Below are 16,675 nucleotides of genomic sequence, written 5' to 3' on the forward strand. Positions count from 1 at the left end.
CAGGAATGAAATTTACTCACACTTTAAAGCCCCTTCATATTACCAGAACAGTGTCAAGAGGACTCTGAGGAGCAGGGCCAATGGTTATTTTGTCTGAGTCAAAAGTGAATAAGGACTAGAAAGAATTTGAGGATTTAAGGTTTATCCCGGTAATAAGAAATGAATAACACCCAGGAAGATTTGATGCTAGAGATGAAGGATAGGGAGCTTACTTACCTCAGCAAAACGTAAAAATGGGTAGAACTTTGGAAAGGCTGTTAAAGCATCACTTACAAACAGACCTTTTAAAATAGTTCCTTGTAATAGGATTAAAGGTCAGCAAGCAAGATGAAAAAGGCTGGAAGAGATAACAGGAAACATACAAAAAGAAGATTAACAGAAGATGTAGAGAAAATCTAAACTAATGAGAGTGTACTTAGCAAGCAAAAAAGGTCTAGGGAATCTGAGTGCAGCACAGGGAGCCAGGGACTTCTGGGGTTCCCTCACTCCCCTGGGCTCAGATACTGATTCCCTCTGTCACTTACTCTCTCTCCTTCTGCATTCCCATTTGTAAAATGGATATAATACATCCATATCTTGAGCGGCACTGTGAGGGTGAAGGAATTATTGTTTGTAAAGCATACTGAAGATGGCGAATACGAGAGATGAGCCTGGATCCTCTGAAGCATGGGAAAATCCAGAGCCATGCTGGGCTGGTGCATTTGATCTGGGATATGCAGAGCCCCTTCAGCTCCCATTGAAGTTGAAGGTGCTCAGTACCATGAAGAAGGGGAAAAAACCGGACTTTTAACTCTCTCTCACGGGCTGAACTATGACCCAGATCCTACCAAGCCCAAACTTTGGGGAAGCTTATTTTAGGGAATGCTGATCTCAGTGACATGAATCAGTAGTCAAACCAAAATAACAGGGGGGGAGAAAATGATCAACATGATATAAAAATCCATAAGCATGTTTTAATGAGTGTAAGCAGAGTCAGGATGAGCTCTACCCTGACATCTGGTGGCGAGTCATGGTGGGTTGTGGAAAAGAACTTCAGGGGCTGATCTCATTTGCATAGGCACACCCACCCACCTAGATGGTCACTTTGGCTGCTGTAGGAGCCCCAGTTTCTCTGTTATTGGTGCAGGAATAAACTGTTATTATCCTGATTATGTGACTCAAGGACAGTGGAACTGTACTTGGCCTTTTGTTAAGATGGAGGGACTCACCATCATCTAAGCAGCACTTGCTAGGCAAGGGTCCAAAACCCAGAGAATGGTGAGAGGTGGGGGTATGGGCCCTTCCCTTTCTGGAATATTAGAGCTAATTTTGATTCCATTAGGAGTCTAGTTACAGGCTGCTGAACTGAATTCACTTTGGGCCAATGGTGTTCTAGCACTGAGGCTCCTCTACTACAAGCTGAAATCACAAAAGAGCTAAACTTACTAAGAGCTGAAATCACTGAGTGTTGTGTTAAGTAGTGGGGGAGCCTGAAGATATATTGTGGAGCAGTTTGCAGGATGGCTGGTGGAGCAGAGTAGAGCCCCATAGAGAGGTGGGGCAATTGGCTTTGGACCACATAAGGTGCCCCTTAACGCCCCCCCCAGGTTGGGAGGTAAAACTCTGCAGATAAACTTTCAAACTCTGGGGCTGCACTGACCAGGGACAGAGACTTTTGGGTTGTTGGATTTTTGGGACTTTGGGTGATTTTGGGTTGCTGGACTCAAGAACCAAAGGGAAAGGACATGCTCCAATTTGCTTGGGGTGGGGTTTTTTTGCTCATGGGTTGTGTTATGAATCCTGTTGGTGTTTCCCCAACATAATGCCACATTGTTTCTCTCTGTTATAAAAGGCTTTTGCTACACTCAGACTCTGTGCTTGCGAGAGGGGAAGTATTGCCTCTTGGAGGTGCCCAGCGGGGGTGATGTATAGTTGTCCCAGGTCACTGGATGGGGGCTCAAGCCGGTTGTGCATTGTGTTATTGGAATGGAACCCCTAGATACTGAAGCCGGACATTGTTGCTGCCAACTCTGATGGGCAGAAGGGTTACATGAGTAATCAGAAAAATACATGAGATACAAGTGAGATTCCCTCCCTCCCCTCCTCCTGTATGCACTGGATATTTAAATGCTGCTTACTAGGAGAGTAAAAAAAGACTATTCGACTGCTTCAGGGAACATTGTAAATGAAACATTTCAGGCTCAGTCCCAGGTTCAGTATATTCTGGGAACACTGGAGAGAGAGCATGATCAAGTACTGCACAGGGAATGGGGACTGGTGTGACTCTAAAAAAAAAAAAAAAAAAGGAGTACTTGTGGCACCTTAGAGACTAACAAATTTATTAGAGCATAAGCTTTCGTGAGCTACAGCTCACTTCATCGGATGCATTTGGTGGAAAAAACAGAGGAGAGATTTATATACACACACACAGAGAACATGAAACAATGGGTTTATCATACACACTGTAAGGAGAGTGATCACTTAAGATAAGCCATCACCAACAGCAGGGGGGGGAAGGAGGAAAACCTTTCATGGTGACAAGCAGGTAGGCTAATTCCAGCAGTTAACAAGAATATCAGAGGAACAGTGGGGGGTGGGGTGGGAGGGAGAAATACCATGGGGAAATAGTTTTACTTTGTGTAATGACTCATCCATTCCCAGTCTCTATTCAAGCCTAAGTTAATTGTATCCAGTTTGCAAATTAATTCCAATTCAGCAGTCTCTCCTTGGAGTCTGTTTTTGAAGCTTTTTTGTTGAAGTATAGCCACTCTTAGGTCTGTGATCGAGTGACCAGAGAGATTGAAGTGTTCTCCAACTGGTTTTTGAATGTTATAATTCTTGACGTCTGATTTGTGTCCATTCATTCTTTTACGTAGAGACTGTCCAGTTTGGCCAATGTACATGGCAGAGGGGCATTGCTGGCACATGATAGCATATATCACATTGGTAGATGCGCAGGTGAACGAGCCTCTGATAGTGTGGCTGATGTGATTAGGCCCTATGATGGTATCCCCTGAATAGATATGTGGACAGAGTTGGCAACGGGCTTTGTTGCAAGGATAGGTTCCTGGGTTAGTGGTTCTGTTGTGTGGTGTGTGGTTGCTGGTGAGTATTTGCTTCAGATTGGGGGGCTGTCTGTAAGCAAGGACTGGTCTGTCTCCCACGATCTGAGAGAGCGATGGCTCGTCCTTCAGGATAGGTTGTAGATCCTTGATGATGCGTTGGAGAGGTTTTAGTTGGGGGCTGAAGGTGATGGCTAGTGGCGTTCTGTTGTTTTCTTTGTTGGGCCTGTCCTATAGTAGGTGACTTCTGGGTACTCTTCTGGCTCTGTCAATCTGTTTCTTCACTTCAGCAGGTGGGTATTGTAGTTGTAGGAATGCATGATAGAGATCTTGTAGGTGTTTGTCTCTGTCTGAAGGTTTTCCTCCTTCCCCCCCCCTGCTGTTGGTGATGGCTTATCTTAAGTGATCACTCTCCTTACAGTGTGTATGATAAACCCATTGTTTCATGTTCTCTGTGTGTGTGTATATAAATCTCTCCTCTGTTTTTTCCACCAAATGCATCCGATGAAGTGAGCTGTAGCTCACGAAAGCTTATGCTCTAATAAATTTGTTAGTCTCTAAGGTGCCACAAGTACTCCTTTTCTTTTTGCGAATACAGACTAACACGGCTGCTACTCTGAAACCTGTGATTATGCAATGGTGTGACTCTAGGTTCAAAACAGAATAGATGCATGGTGGTTCAGTTTAGAAGGGGAGGAATCTGCATCTGTTCCTTCTAGGCCAACATGAAAATCCAGTGCCTCATGAAGGAAAAGGAAAAGGAAAAGGTGTGGAAGGCTCCAGGGTCCCAAACAGAAACAAAAGTTTCCAGAACCCAGCTAAGATCAGCTTCTTGTTTAGCAGGTGGGATGTAAAATAGATCCACTTAGCCAGTTTTTTCTTTCATCCTTGACCTCCAGGTTAGATACAGTCCATTGTAGATCTGCAAGGCTGTGTTCTGTAGTGTTAAAATTTTAGCCACAGGTAATGAACTTAGTAATCAGTATGACTGTATCATATCTCAAATATATAAGGTTTGTGCAGCTGGCTTGTTGGCAACTTAGGTTATCAAGGTGGCCAAGTGAGATCTCCACGGCAGGACTCTGTGTACCTTCACATATAATAACTGTTGTTACACTGGCCACATCAATGTAAGGAAAGTACTGTGTTGTTACAGGGTAATTATCTGATTTTTTTCCCCTATAGAGCAATGAAGACAGGAAACTGCTAATTATATGGTTAGTAACTTGAAATATAATTACCAGATAAGCAGTAGGAACATGTAATAATAATATTTTACCCTTACAGAGCACCTTTTGCCCCAAAGCACTTGACAAACATTATATACAGAACACTGTCAAAATGCAGCAAATATATTAGAAACAGCAAAATTCCTTCCTGACCCCTGCGGTGAATAGCCCTGGAGTATTGAGATTATTACCCTTATCTCCATTTACAGAAACCCTGTCAAATCTTTGTATGGGGGATCTGCACATCCTGTTTATGTGCTCACACTCAGAAGAGCACAGACTGATTGCATAAGGACTTTGAGACAAGTATCTGTTCTATTAATGTTGGCCAAAGTGTCATCTTTCTAGCTACACTGGGCGAGGGGCACTGAATGACATACAATTTGCCAGTCCAGGAATAATTTCGGTGGAGAGTTTGCTGTGTACAAATGGTGCTGGGTAGTTTTAACAGACAAAACCACAGAAAGGTGTAGCAGTCTCTTGTCTTGATTACTGCTTCCTTCTCCTCCTCTCTGCCCTCCCCAATCTCACATTGCACCCAGAAATCCTATAGAGCACGCTACCATTACAATGATCTGTTGTGTTGGCACCTCCACCTGTTTCCGCTCCACCTCCTTGGAACCTTCCCTTGGCTTCTGATCTTGTCCCATATCATATTCAAACTCCTCATTCTCACCTTCAAGGGCCTCTACAGCTGTGTCCATTTATCTATGTACTTATATGACCCCAATCACTTTATTATCTCGTCCATGACTACAAAATAATTTGCATGACAGTAGATACAACTAGAGGCCCCAAGTGAGATCAGGACACTTTGCGCTAGGTGCTGTCCAACCCAGAGTAAGAGATGCTACTGGATCTAAAGAGTTTACAATCTAAAGAGACATCAGAGGGGAGGGGAAAGAAAACTGAAGTGCTTGTACAAGGGCACAGAGCAGATGTGAAAACAGAACTCCTAATTCCCATATCAGTGCCCTGTCTACTAGACCACTGGCCTCTCAATCCTAGTTTACTACTACTTCCCACTTACATTCTACCTTCTGCAACATGCCTCACTGTTTCCCTTTTTCCATACTGGTCCTATATCTGGAACAGTGTCCCTGTCCCTCTGTGCCACTCAACCTCAGTCTCCTCCTTCATACAGGTAGGTTAGTTCTCATGCTGTCCCTTGCGTGGTGAATGTGTTCTCCTCCTCCTCCATGATGTTCTGTTCTGAGCCACATCTGGTGCTTCCTTCATATCCATCCTCCAAACTCACTTCCCCGCCCCCCCCCAGTTATCTTCCCATTCCTGGCCCCCTTACCATAGGCTTCACACTAGACACGTCACCAAATGTTAATATATTAATAAAGTAAAATAAAACAGGAACTGACAAGATACACACCTGGCAATATGTTTTGTTTAACTATTTCTTTAAAAAACTTATTGTAGTTAGATTTTTTTTTAAATGTGTCAATGATACATACATTTGTGTTTATAAAGCCTAACCTTTGAGTAAAATTTGAGGTGAGTGTCCCTTTATTATGCTGTAATGTGATCCTGTAATGTGCTGAGTGCCCTCAACTCTCAGAAAAATTTCTTTTGTTTGCTTTCCATTTTGCTGCAACCTAGGATCCTATTAACCTTTTGAAGGTTATTGAACAATGTGTTCTCATCTTCATGTTACTGCTAACTTAAATCTCTAAGCCAGTCATAATATTCATTCAAAACCTCTCATGAGAAACACATGCTATGAGATCTCTGCGAACAGCCTCTTCTTATGCATAAATACATTTGTCACTAACATCGCTTAAAGCTTAGCAAGTACTTTCACCTGTTTATTGAAGTGCATAGCATATTATCCACATTGGTATTAACGTATAAAATCACATACAGTAAAAGCTCTCAGTGTATATCAAAGAGTTTCTCAGAGCCATCTACCACAGTAAGATGAGCTCTGGTACATTTTATCAAGTACAGTATCCTTATTAGCCTTAATGTTAATGCTTATGTCTCTTCATGAAGCAGGTTGTCTAAATTCAGTGACACTTGGCTTTTTGCTCTTTCCCTGTGTAATGCACTGGTGAGTGGGTGGTACAGGGCCCAATCTGTGCTGCTCTACAGAAGACAAGAATTTTTGCAGCCACAGGCTAAGGAGGTGTGGCTTATTAGCTCAAGCTTTTGCAGCTCATGGTTTAGCTCTGGAGGACCCTGGTTAAATCCCTGGTGTGCAAAGACATTGCGCCTGAACCTCCACTGCCAGGCACCTGTGTAAACTGGGTATAAAATACAACCAAATCCGAATGATCACATCAGGTCATTAGAGACCACTGCTCATGATAACATGAATGTCTATACTACATTTGCAGGTGTGCTAATGCGTTGTTATAGCTGACATCTCTCACGTGAGTTGTTCGTTCACTGCATGGTGTTCTTTTGCCTGTATTTTCCAAGTCCATGACGTGAGAAAGTTGCTCTTGTAATTTAATTTAATGGCTGCCTGGTTGTTGGACAGCTCTTCTGCCAAGTGTAGACTAAACATGGGCTCCATCAAAGGACAGACCCAGCCTGTCACGGCCCCGCTAAAGCTCTTCTGTGGGACACTCCCGAGCCTGCTGTGTTTGAATCTCAACACACCGGCCCCCTGTGCATTAAGTTTCCCTTTGTTTGAGTAGCCTCCAGCTCTGTCTCTTTCTTTGGCCTCTCTGGCACATTTCATTGGCACAGGTCCCCCTTCACGGAAATGGGACTTCATGGCCTAGCTGCCTTAGGCCCCCCAGTACCAGAGCCGACCTCCCCCTTCAGTCATTTTAGCACATCCTTTCCCAGAGCTCCAACCTTGTGGCACTTTGGGTTACGTTTCTCTCTCCAGGGATATGTGATAGTTGAAGCACTTGACATTCAGGCTTTCAAAAAGGTTCCAAAACCAATCACTTTACTTTAGACATCACAATAAATATGCAGATCTGGACAAAAAATAAAACACCTATACACCATTCTCGTCTCAGGTTTTTCACCACTCTGGAGTGTTCTTCAGGATTTGGGCAGTAGTCTTTCAGAATTCCAAGTCGTCTCTCCTTATGGCTTCTCCTCGGGAACATGGAGTCTGCCCTCTCCTCCTGCCCACTTCCCTTGACCTCAGCTGATCCAGGAGTCATAAAGGATCCCTTTGCTATGAAAGCATCTCTGTCCTGTCCAACTTTCCTTTGTCTCCGTAAATCCCCAGGTGTTTTTAAAGGCAAGTATTTCTACCTGGTTGGTTTTCCTGTTTGGAGATTTTCCATTCCTTCAAATCCTGCTCTTCCCAGTAGAGAAGTTGGAGAAAACTGGCTTTATCTACAGGCAAGTCTACGCTTAAAATGCTGCATCGGCACAGCTGCACCCATGCATCTGTGCTGCTGGAGCGCTTTAATTAAGATGGGGAGCTCTCCCACTGACGTAGTGCTGTCTACACCAGGGTGAAGGGCAAGGCCCTCATAACTCCGTTGCTTAGGGGTGTGGATTTTTCACACCCCTGAGCAACCTAGTTATACAACTATAGGTCTAGCAGTGTAGACCAGACTTCAGATGCAGCTTCTCTTTTGTTCTCCCCAGGAGAGATCTATGCAGATACCGATAGTCTTTAATGATTGACCTATTCATGAACAGATGTGCAGGTGTCATTCCCCTCCATCCTTCGCACAAGGAGCATGAGGCAGTACACAGCCAAAGACGTTCATAAGGATACAGACAGGTCATAAAATCAAACTGGAATTCCTAAATTATATAGTTGTCAGAGTAGCAGTCGTGTTAGTCTATATTTGCAAAAAAGAACAGGAGGACTTGTGGCACCTTAGAGACTAACAAATTTATTTGAGCATAAGCTTTCGTGAGCTACAGCTCACTTCATTGGATGCATTCAGTGGAAAATAATCTCCCCACTGTATTTTTCACTGAATGCATCCTATGAAGTGAGCTGTAGCTCACGAAAGCTTATGCTCAAATAAATTTGTTAGTCTCTAAGGTGCCACAAGTACTCATTTTCTTTTTGCTAAATTACACAGAGTCCCCAAATCATCACCCAGCTGATAGGTCCAGGCCTACTACAGGTAAAACACAAGATCTCTGCCTCTGTTGGATCCTATATTGTCCCTCTGATAGATTGGAAAATATCTTTTTTTTTTTAATAAATATTGTGCCTCCGTGTGTTTGATTAGGATGGATCACTTGCTATGGAGTGAGATCAAAAGGGGCTGTTAAAGGAACCAGGCAGAAAAGGCAAATCAACGGCAAAGAGAAGGTACTATCTCAGAGACTACAAAGGCTCCTTATGGAACAATGGTGGAGGGGTGGGGAAAACTCTTAATTGAGGAGTGCCCCTGCTGGGCTCCATCCAGGCTGGCAAAGCCTGCTCCGGCTGAATCTGAGCTCAGAAGGGAATATTAAAACTGTAAAGACGTTATACTGGGGGAAGAAAGGGGGTTGAGTGGGGTCTCAGGAGCAGTGGCTGGAGAGGTGTCTCTGGCCCAGAAAAAGTGATACAAAAGTGGCAATAAGCCACTCTGCTTCCCCCAGTCTAGAGATGGAAGGATCCAGGCTGTGGGGAACTTTCAAAAGCTTCCAAGGAAAGGTTAAGGTGTAGGTTAGACCCATGCACAGGGACCTTGCTCGATTTTACTCTTTGTCTTCGCTCTGCTCGCTATGTGCCTCCAGGTGAGTAAAGAATGCTTTGTGCCGAAGGAGCTGTTCCTGAGAAACTTCTGGCAGCTTGCTGGTCACAGGACTCTGAAGTAAGAGCTTACAGGTGCCAAACCCACTGGGCCCAGCTGTGCAGTGAACACAGTTGGGGGGCTGCAGCCCAGAAAGCTAGTCAAAGGGTAGCTGGAGCACAGAGCTCTACCGCTTGAGGGGGTTGCAGGGAGCTAGGCCTGCCACCTGAGAGGGGAGTTCAAGAGCGGCTGAAAGGGGGCTAGAGCACAGCTAGCCCTTTAACCGTGACACCCTCACTATGGCAATTCTCATGCTCTAGGTCACTCTTGAAAGTAAGCTGGTGTTTGGGACACCGGGCATGGCCACTAGGTAACTCAAGGGGATGGAAGACCACGAGTGTTGATGAAGCCCCCTCGCTCTAGGCCCAGATGGCCCCCCCTTCCCTTTTCTGCCTGGAGATACTCACAGCGGTCATGCTGAGAAGTTTGCAACAGTGTATTGCAGGCGCAGACTGGCTGGAGCAAGGTTAGGTCAAGCAGGACAGGAATGTTAGATAATACTGAACAAACAACTCCATATATGGGAGAATAGATGATAAGCGGACAAAGGGGAACTGACTGGTATACCGGATTGGCTATATGGATACTTAGGGCAGCTTGCTATTGGATAAGTATGCTAAAGAATGAATGTATAAAATATGTGTAACTGCTTGCACTGGTGTGCAGGATTTGAGATTGTTGTCTCCCTGTACTGCTTGAAGCTTCAAATAAACTTTTCTACTTCTCCACCCCGTTGTGATTATTGGGCGATGCACACCAGGCAATGAATCCAGCTGTTGCCTGCCTCGGGCTTTTGTGCCAGCAACAGTTTTTGGTGTCCCTGGGTGGACGAGAGGCTACAACACAAGCCTTGCCCGGATCCCTTGTGGGGACCGGCGGGTGAGGATTCTGACCGACGCCCAGTGCACACCGGTGTAATTCCCGGGGGCCTTAGAGGGGCATAGCCCAACCGGCCCCGTAGGGCACAACGGTGCAACGTGCCTGATAAGTGGAGAAGTGCCGCGGGCAAGGGTGGGGAACCGGTCCTTCAGATAAGGTAGGAACCTTTTGAAATCTGGATTGTCTGCTCTGTTTTGAACCTGAGGATGCCCAGAGTTACCCTGTAGGCATGGGACAGGGACAGAGCTTGGGAGGGAGGGCACAGTGTACACACCAGAGTGTATCCTAGCAAATTGGAAGGTATTTGGATCGGATCCGATGACTAAGAATAAATTAAAATGATACTGTACAGTTGACTGGCCTCAATATCAACTAGAGGACCAGGAGTGGTGGCCACCAGGAGGGTCAATTAATTACAATACGATCCTCCAGTTACTTTTGTTCTGTCAGCGAACAGGAAAATGGAATGAACATCTGTATGCGTTACAGCAATGTAATTTGACTCCGACTGGTTCGGTAGTGGCTAATGTTAGTCCCCAGACCCCCACCCCAACTGTGATGGCAGGTCAGGTGTCCCCTTCGGCCCCCATGCCCCCACCTGATGGGGCCCCTACAGTGGGCTTATATCCTTTACTTACTGAAACTAAGATCTCCCGTACTGGGACGGGTGAGCGTCCGGCCATGACTATGCAGGTCTATACTCATGTGCCCTTTAACCCTATGGATTTGGCTGCTTTCAAAGTACAGGCAGGGGAGTTTTCCACCGACCCGAGTAGGTTTATTTCAGTTTTTGAGGGCTGCCTTAGCAGCTATAAGCCGGATTGGGATGATTGCAACGTCCTCCTGCGCACCTTATTGTCTGAGGTCGAACGACAACAGGTTGTGTCCAAGGCAAGGGAGGAGGCAGAGAGATGGTACGACCAGGATCATAGTAATGTCCCTGACCCGGATGAGCATGTCCCCTGAGTAGACCCGAGGTGGAACCCAAATGATCCTGCGGGTATGACCTGGCTTACCACCTATAAGCAGTTGCTTTTGCATGGACTCCATCACTCGGCTGTCCGACATAATAACTGGGCAAAACCGTATGAGGTAATGCAGGATCTAAAGGAAAGCCCAGGGGCCTTCCTACAGCGTATTCGGGATGCTATTCGACGGAACACCAGTGCAGACCCCGATGATCAGGAAACTGAGGCAATCATTAAGGGAATTTTCATGAGCAGAGCAGCCCCTGATATTAAGAGAAAGTTACAGAAAAAAGAGGATCTAATGGGCATGACCATGGCACAAATCTTAGAGACTGCAAACCGAGCTTATAGTCTAAGGGAGGCAGAAAAGGAGAAAAAGCAAGTTAGAATGATGGTAGCAGCGGTACAGGCCGGCACTACGGGAAGTGGCTGTGGACACGGACGTCCGGGCCCGCAGGAGAGATGACTGGGTCGCAACCAGTGTGCCTTGTGTAGACAAGAGGAGTGAGGGAGTGAAGGAGAAGAAGAATGAGTGCCCAGAGAGGAATGGAAAGGGGGCCACCCCTATGATGGCAATGGAGGAACAGGAATAGGGGTGTCGGGGGACGGACCGCCCTGTCCCCGGAACCCCAGTAAAGATGCGGGTGGGAAGTTCGGAAATAGACTTTTTAGTGGACTCTGGAGCAGCACGAACTGCCGTGAATCAACCCCTTCAGTTGCCGGTAGCAGACTCCCTTACCGTGATGGGTGCCACCGGCAGAGGCACCAAGTGCCAAGTGTATGCCCCAGTGGATGCACTTTGGGAAATAGGACTGTATCTCACAAGCTGGTCTATCTCCCTGAGTGCCCGACGTCTCTGCTGGGACGGGATCTGCTTTGTCGCCTAGGCGCCTCCCTGCAGTTTACTCAAGACGAAATAACCCTTACCCTACCCCCCGAGAATGCATGGATCGTGACCCTTACAGTTGAGCCCTCAGCTATGCAAGCCCCAGAATGGAGCCTGTGGGAAGACCGGGTGTACCCTCTAGTGTGGGCAGCGGGGGTCCCAGGAAAAGCTACCCATCAAGCCCCTGTTTAGGTTCTGCTCCTGCCAGGAAAAGGCCTGGTGCGAGTTAAACAGTATCCAATTGCGAGGGAAGCCAGAGAAGGTTTACAGGACACTATAGATCGGTTCCTAACATATGGAATCCTCCGGGAATGCCAGTCAGCCTGGAACACTCCCATCCTGCCGGTACGAAAACATGATGGCACGTATCGCTTGGTACAGGATCTGAGGGCAGTTAATGAACGGGTTAAAACTCTGCACCCCTGGTTCCGAATCTGTATACCTTCCTGGCTTCTGTAGGAGGCCAGTATACCCATTTTTCGGTCCTCGATTTGAAAGATGCGTTCTTCGCTATTCCCGTAGATACCTCATCCCAAGAAATCTTTTCTTTCGAGTGGGAGTACACAAAAAGGGTTAAAAAGCAACTATGCTGGACAGTATTGGCCCAAGGATTTAAAAATTCCCCCACCCTTTTTGGCCAGGCTTTGGCCAGGGATCGGAAGAGTGGAACAACGAGGAGGGGGCTCTTCTTCTTCAATACGTAGATGATTTGTTAATTGCTACAGTGGGCCTAACCCCATGCCTCAAAGCCACTGTGGGTCTCCTGAATTTTATTGGCCTCCGAGGATATCAGGTATCGAGAAGCAAGGCTCAAATTGCCCTCCCGATGGTACAATTCCTGGGGTTCCACATAAGGCAGGGGGAGCGTCAGCTTGAGAGGAAGAAGGCTGTCTGCCAGGTTCCCGTTCCCATTAATCGTAAACGCCTCAGAGCCTTCCTGGGCATGGCGGGGTTCTGTTGGATATGGATCCCGGAATTTGGACTGTGGGCTAGACCCCTGTATGATTGTGTAAAAGGAGCAGATCATGACCCCTTCTATTGGACCCCAGAGGCCGACAGGGCATTTAAAATCTTGAAAAGGAAGCTCTGGGCCTCCCGGATCTCACTAAGCCGTTTCAGCTGTACGTACATGAACGAAAGGGGGTGGCCCTAGGAGTGTTCACACAGTTGTTGGGAGCATGGAAATGTCCCGTGGCCTATTTCTCTAAGCAGCTGGACCAAGTGGCAAAGGGATGGCCAGCGTGCCTGTGGGCGGTTGCAGCCACAGCCCTGACGCTGGCTGAAGCTGAGAAATTAACTTTGGGAGGGACAATACAGATATATACCCCTCATATGGTCTGAGCCTTATTGGATGCAAAGGGAGGCCTTTGGCTCACCCAGGCTCGGATGGCTAAGTACCAGGCTAAACTTCTAGAGAACTCTGAAGTCACCTTACAGTCTTGCCCCTCCCTTAACCCCGCCACCCTCTTACCGGAGACTGAGGAACAGGAACATGATTGTTTAGAGATCATAGATGCCCAATACTCTAGCCGTCCAGACTTAAAAGATATACCCCTCTTAAATGCATATCATGAGTGGTATACTGATGGTAGCAGCACTGTGATAAATGGGCAAAGGAGGGCGGGCTATGCTGTCGTAACCCTCCATGACACTGTGGAAGCCAAGGGTTTGCCCACTGGGACCTCTGCCCAGCTGGCTGAACTAGTTGCCCTCACCTGTGCGCTTGAACTGTCAAAAGGAAAGCGGGTCAATGTTTTACCGATTCAAAATATGCCTTTGGAGTGCTACATGCTCATGCTGGCTTATGGAAACAAAGGGGAAAGCTGACAGCTCAAGGCTCCCCAGTCAAGTACCAGCCCCAGATCCTCCGGCTCCTAGAAGCCGTACAACTCCCCTCAGAAATGGTGGTGGTACATTGTAAAGCCCATCAAAGGGAAGATCAAGATATGGCTAGGGGTAATGCCCGGGCAGATAGAGAGGCTAAGCATGCTGCCACCCTGATATCCCCTCAGACTGAGAATGCCCATATGCACGCCCTTATCCCATCCATGGGGGAGCTTCCAACCCCCCAGTACTCTGGAGAGGAGAGACAGCTAACCGACAAACTCGGTCTCCAGGAAAAGGAGGGATGGCTCCATTCCCCAGAAGGGAAGGTCCTTCTACCAAAGGGCCTGATCCAGCCAGAGTTACAGAAATACATCAAACCACTCATGCTGGCAGGGAAGTACTTATCCAACTGATGGGAAAATACTTTATAACTTCTGGACTCCGACCCCTGGCTACCCAGGTACAGGCGGACTGCTTAGTCTGTCAAAAGAATAACCCCCGACCAGGACGTCCAGGGCCACCCGCTGCTCTGGAACCCACTCTGGGCCCCGGGTGGGTGTGGCAACTAGATTTTACTGAGTTTCCTCGGACCCAAGGGTACAAATATCTCCTTGTTTTAGTGGATCGATTCAGCGGATGGCCAGAAGCCTTCCCATGCCGCAATTGCACTGCCAGGACGATGGCCCTTAAGTTTGTTAAGGAGGTCATTCCTCGCTTCGGACTTCCCCAGTGGATAGAATCTGACAACGGGACACACTTCACATCAAAGATCGTCCAAAGCATCTCGAATGCCTTGCAGATCCCCTGGAAACTCCATACGCCCTGGAAACCACAAGCCAGCTGCGTAATAGAGCGTACCAATCAGACCCTTAAATGACGTCTTTCAAAAGTGTGCCAAGAAGCCTCCCTGCAATGGCCTGATGCCTTACCCCTCGTCCTGCTCCACATCCGCGCTCTCCCAAATGGTAGATTAGGGCTTAGTCCCTTTGAAATTATGTTTGGGAGGATATGGCCTATGAATGGCACACTGGTTCTGTCAGGGGAGTGGGAGCTGGGTAATGATTTTTTGTCTCAGTATATGTGTTCCCTGTGTGCTGTTCTCTTGTCTCTTCACAGGTATACTAAAGACTCCCAGCCTCTTCCCTTGGACTCTCCCATCCACTCCTTACAGCCCGGCGACTCTGTGTTTGTTCGCCCCTGGAAAGACGAGCCTCTCCAGGAAAAGTGGAAAGGACCCTACATTGTCCTGCTGATCTCCCATACAGCGGCAAAGGTTGAGGGACACAAGAACTGGATCCATCACTCGCATCTGAAGGCAGTACCCACCCCTTCATCAGCAGAGCAGTGGACCGTCCACCCCGTTGACTCATCATCTAGTGACGATCTCAGGCTAAAGTTACTGTTTAAGAGACACAAACAGCCGGCACCTTAGCGCCAAAATGGGCCCACTCAAAAACTGGAAACCCTGGATCGGGAGGACCCCGGTAATAATTAATCATGTAACCCTGTTATTTTCTATGCTGTTATTTCTAAACTGTGCATATCGGGAACATAATTCCTTTGTTTTACTTGCGCACCATGTTGCTACTTTAACAAACCAAACTGATTGCTGGGTGTATGCTCCGACTCCACTTTCCCCCAGAACAGGAGTGCCTCTTGTCATGCTGCCCTTAACCCTAGCAGAATTAGCCACCACCAAAGAGCAGGAAAGTAGAAATCGAATGGACTCACTGTTCTGGGATGAGATCTCTTTGCAGCAAGCTACCTAGCAGGATCAGGAGTATTCAGTTGCAGGGCTCACTGAGGGAGTGTTTTGTTTTACCCGAAACCAATCTGATCACTGCAGGCGTCCTGTGGGAAGGAGCTCCTGTGTTATTACACAGTGGGCCGATGGATATTGGATAAAAACCAAGAGGGGAGGTCAACAGTGTGGACGTAATGGTTCCTCTCCTTTTGGGGAAACTCTTACGAATGATCCTTCCACAAAAAGAGGGTCAGGAAATATAAATTGCCGTTCAGTTAATATTTCCACTATAGCAGGCCAATGGTGGGTTTGCAGCGGTCCTTATGGTGAGTGCAATTTGAACGGCACAATTAGGAATACCCCCCCTTGTACCCACTCGGGAGGACGGGAAGCTCCCCAGGGCATATGAATTGTTTGGAAAAGCGGCCTTAAATATCCCAGGAATCCCTCTAAGAAACAGTCCTTATTGGGCCCTACAGGGTCACTATTTTGTATGTGGCCGAAAGGCTTACAAGGTATTGCCAGCCAATTGGACAGGTAGCTGTTATATAGCTTATGGAGTTCCTCATCTTTCAATAACCACCACACTGCCCAAAGGAAAGATTAGGAATACCCAAGATACCTCTGTTGAGTCACGAAAAGAGACCCTGTGGCGACTCAATGCGGCCTTGCAGGGCAATGCTAAGAATCCCCTCACAACTGAAAAGCTTACAGGGTGCTCCATACTGGGAATTGCCACTGATTACCGGGCCAGCCATAGCATGCATAGGCCGCTATATTGTAAGGCTTCAAATGGTGCTTGAAAAAGTAGCCTTAGAATTAGAGGACTCGATTTGTGATCTAGGGTCAGCAGTAGTAACATTAAATAAGGAGGTACAGCAGCTCAGAACGTATTCCCTCCAAAACAGGCTGGCCTTGGACTACCTTTTGGCATCCCAAGGGGATGTCTTTGCCCTTGTCGGGTCCCAATGTTGTGTATATGTAAATGACAGCAGTTTAGATTTATGATAAGGTGGTACAGGCTGAGGCCCATGCCCGAGCAGGAGCACAGGCTGCTTACACTGCCCCCGAGAGTGATTGGTTGCAAACCTTGTTTTCAGGCTGGGGTTTGTCATCTTGGCTTGGTGGTTTATTTAGTCTGTTGTTGAAAAGTTTTCTTCCTGCCTTAATCGTACTAATGGTGTTATGTTGTGCAATATCATGTGTCAGAGCCCTTGTAAAAAACATGGTAATGCATTCCCTTCAGGGCTACCACAAAGTGCTTATGCAAAGTCCCCTTATAAAAAGGTAAGAGCCCAAGTGAGAAAACTCAGAGACAAGGCTGTTGAGTATTCTCAAAGGAGGGAGTTGTTGGGTACACTGGGCATGGCCACT

Source organism: Dermochelys coriacea, chromosome 3, assembly GCF_009764565.3.
Source record: "Dermochelys coriacea isolate rDerCor1 chromosome 3, rDerCor1.pri.v4, whole genome shotgun sequence".
Taxonomy (NCBI): Eukaryota; Metazoa; Chordata; order Testudines; family Dermochelyidae; genus Dermochelys; species Dermochelys coriacea.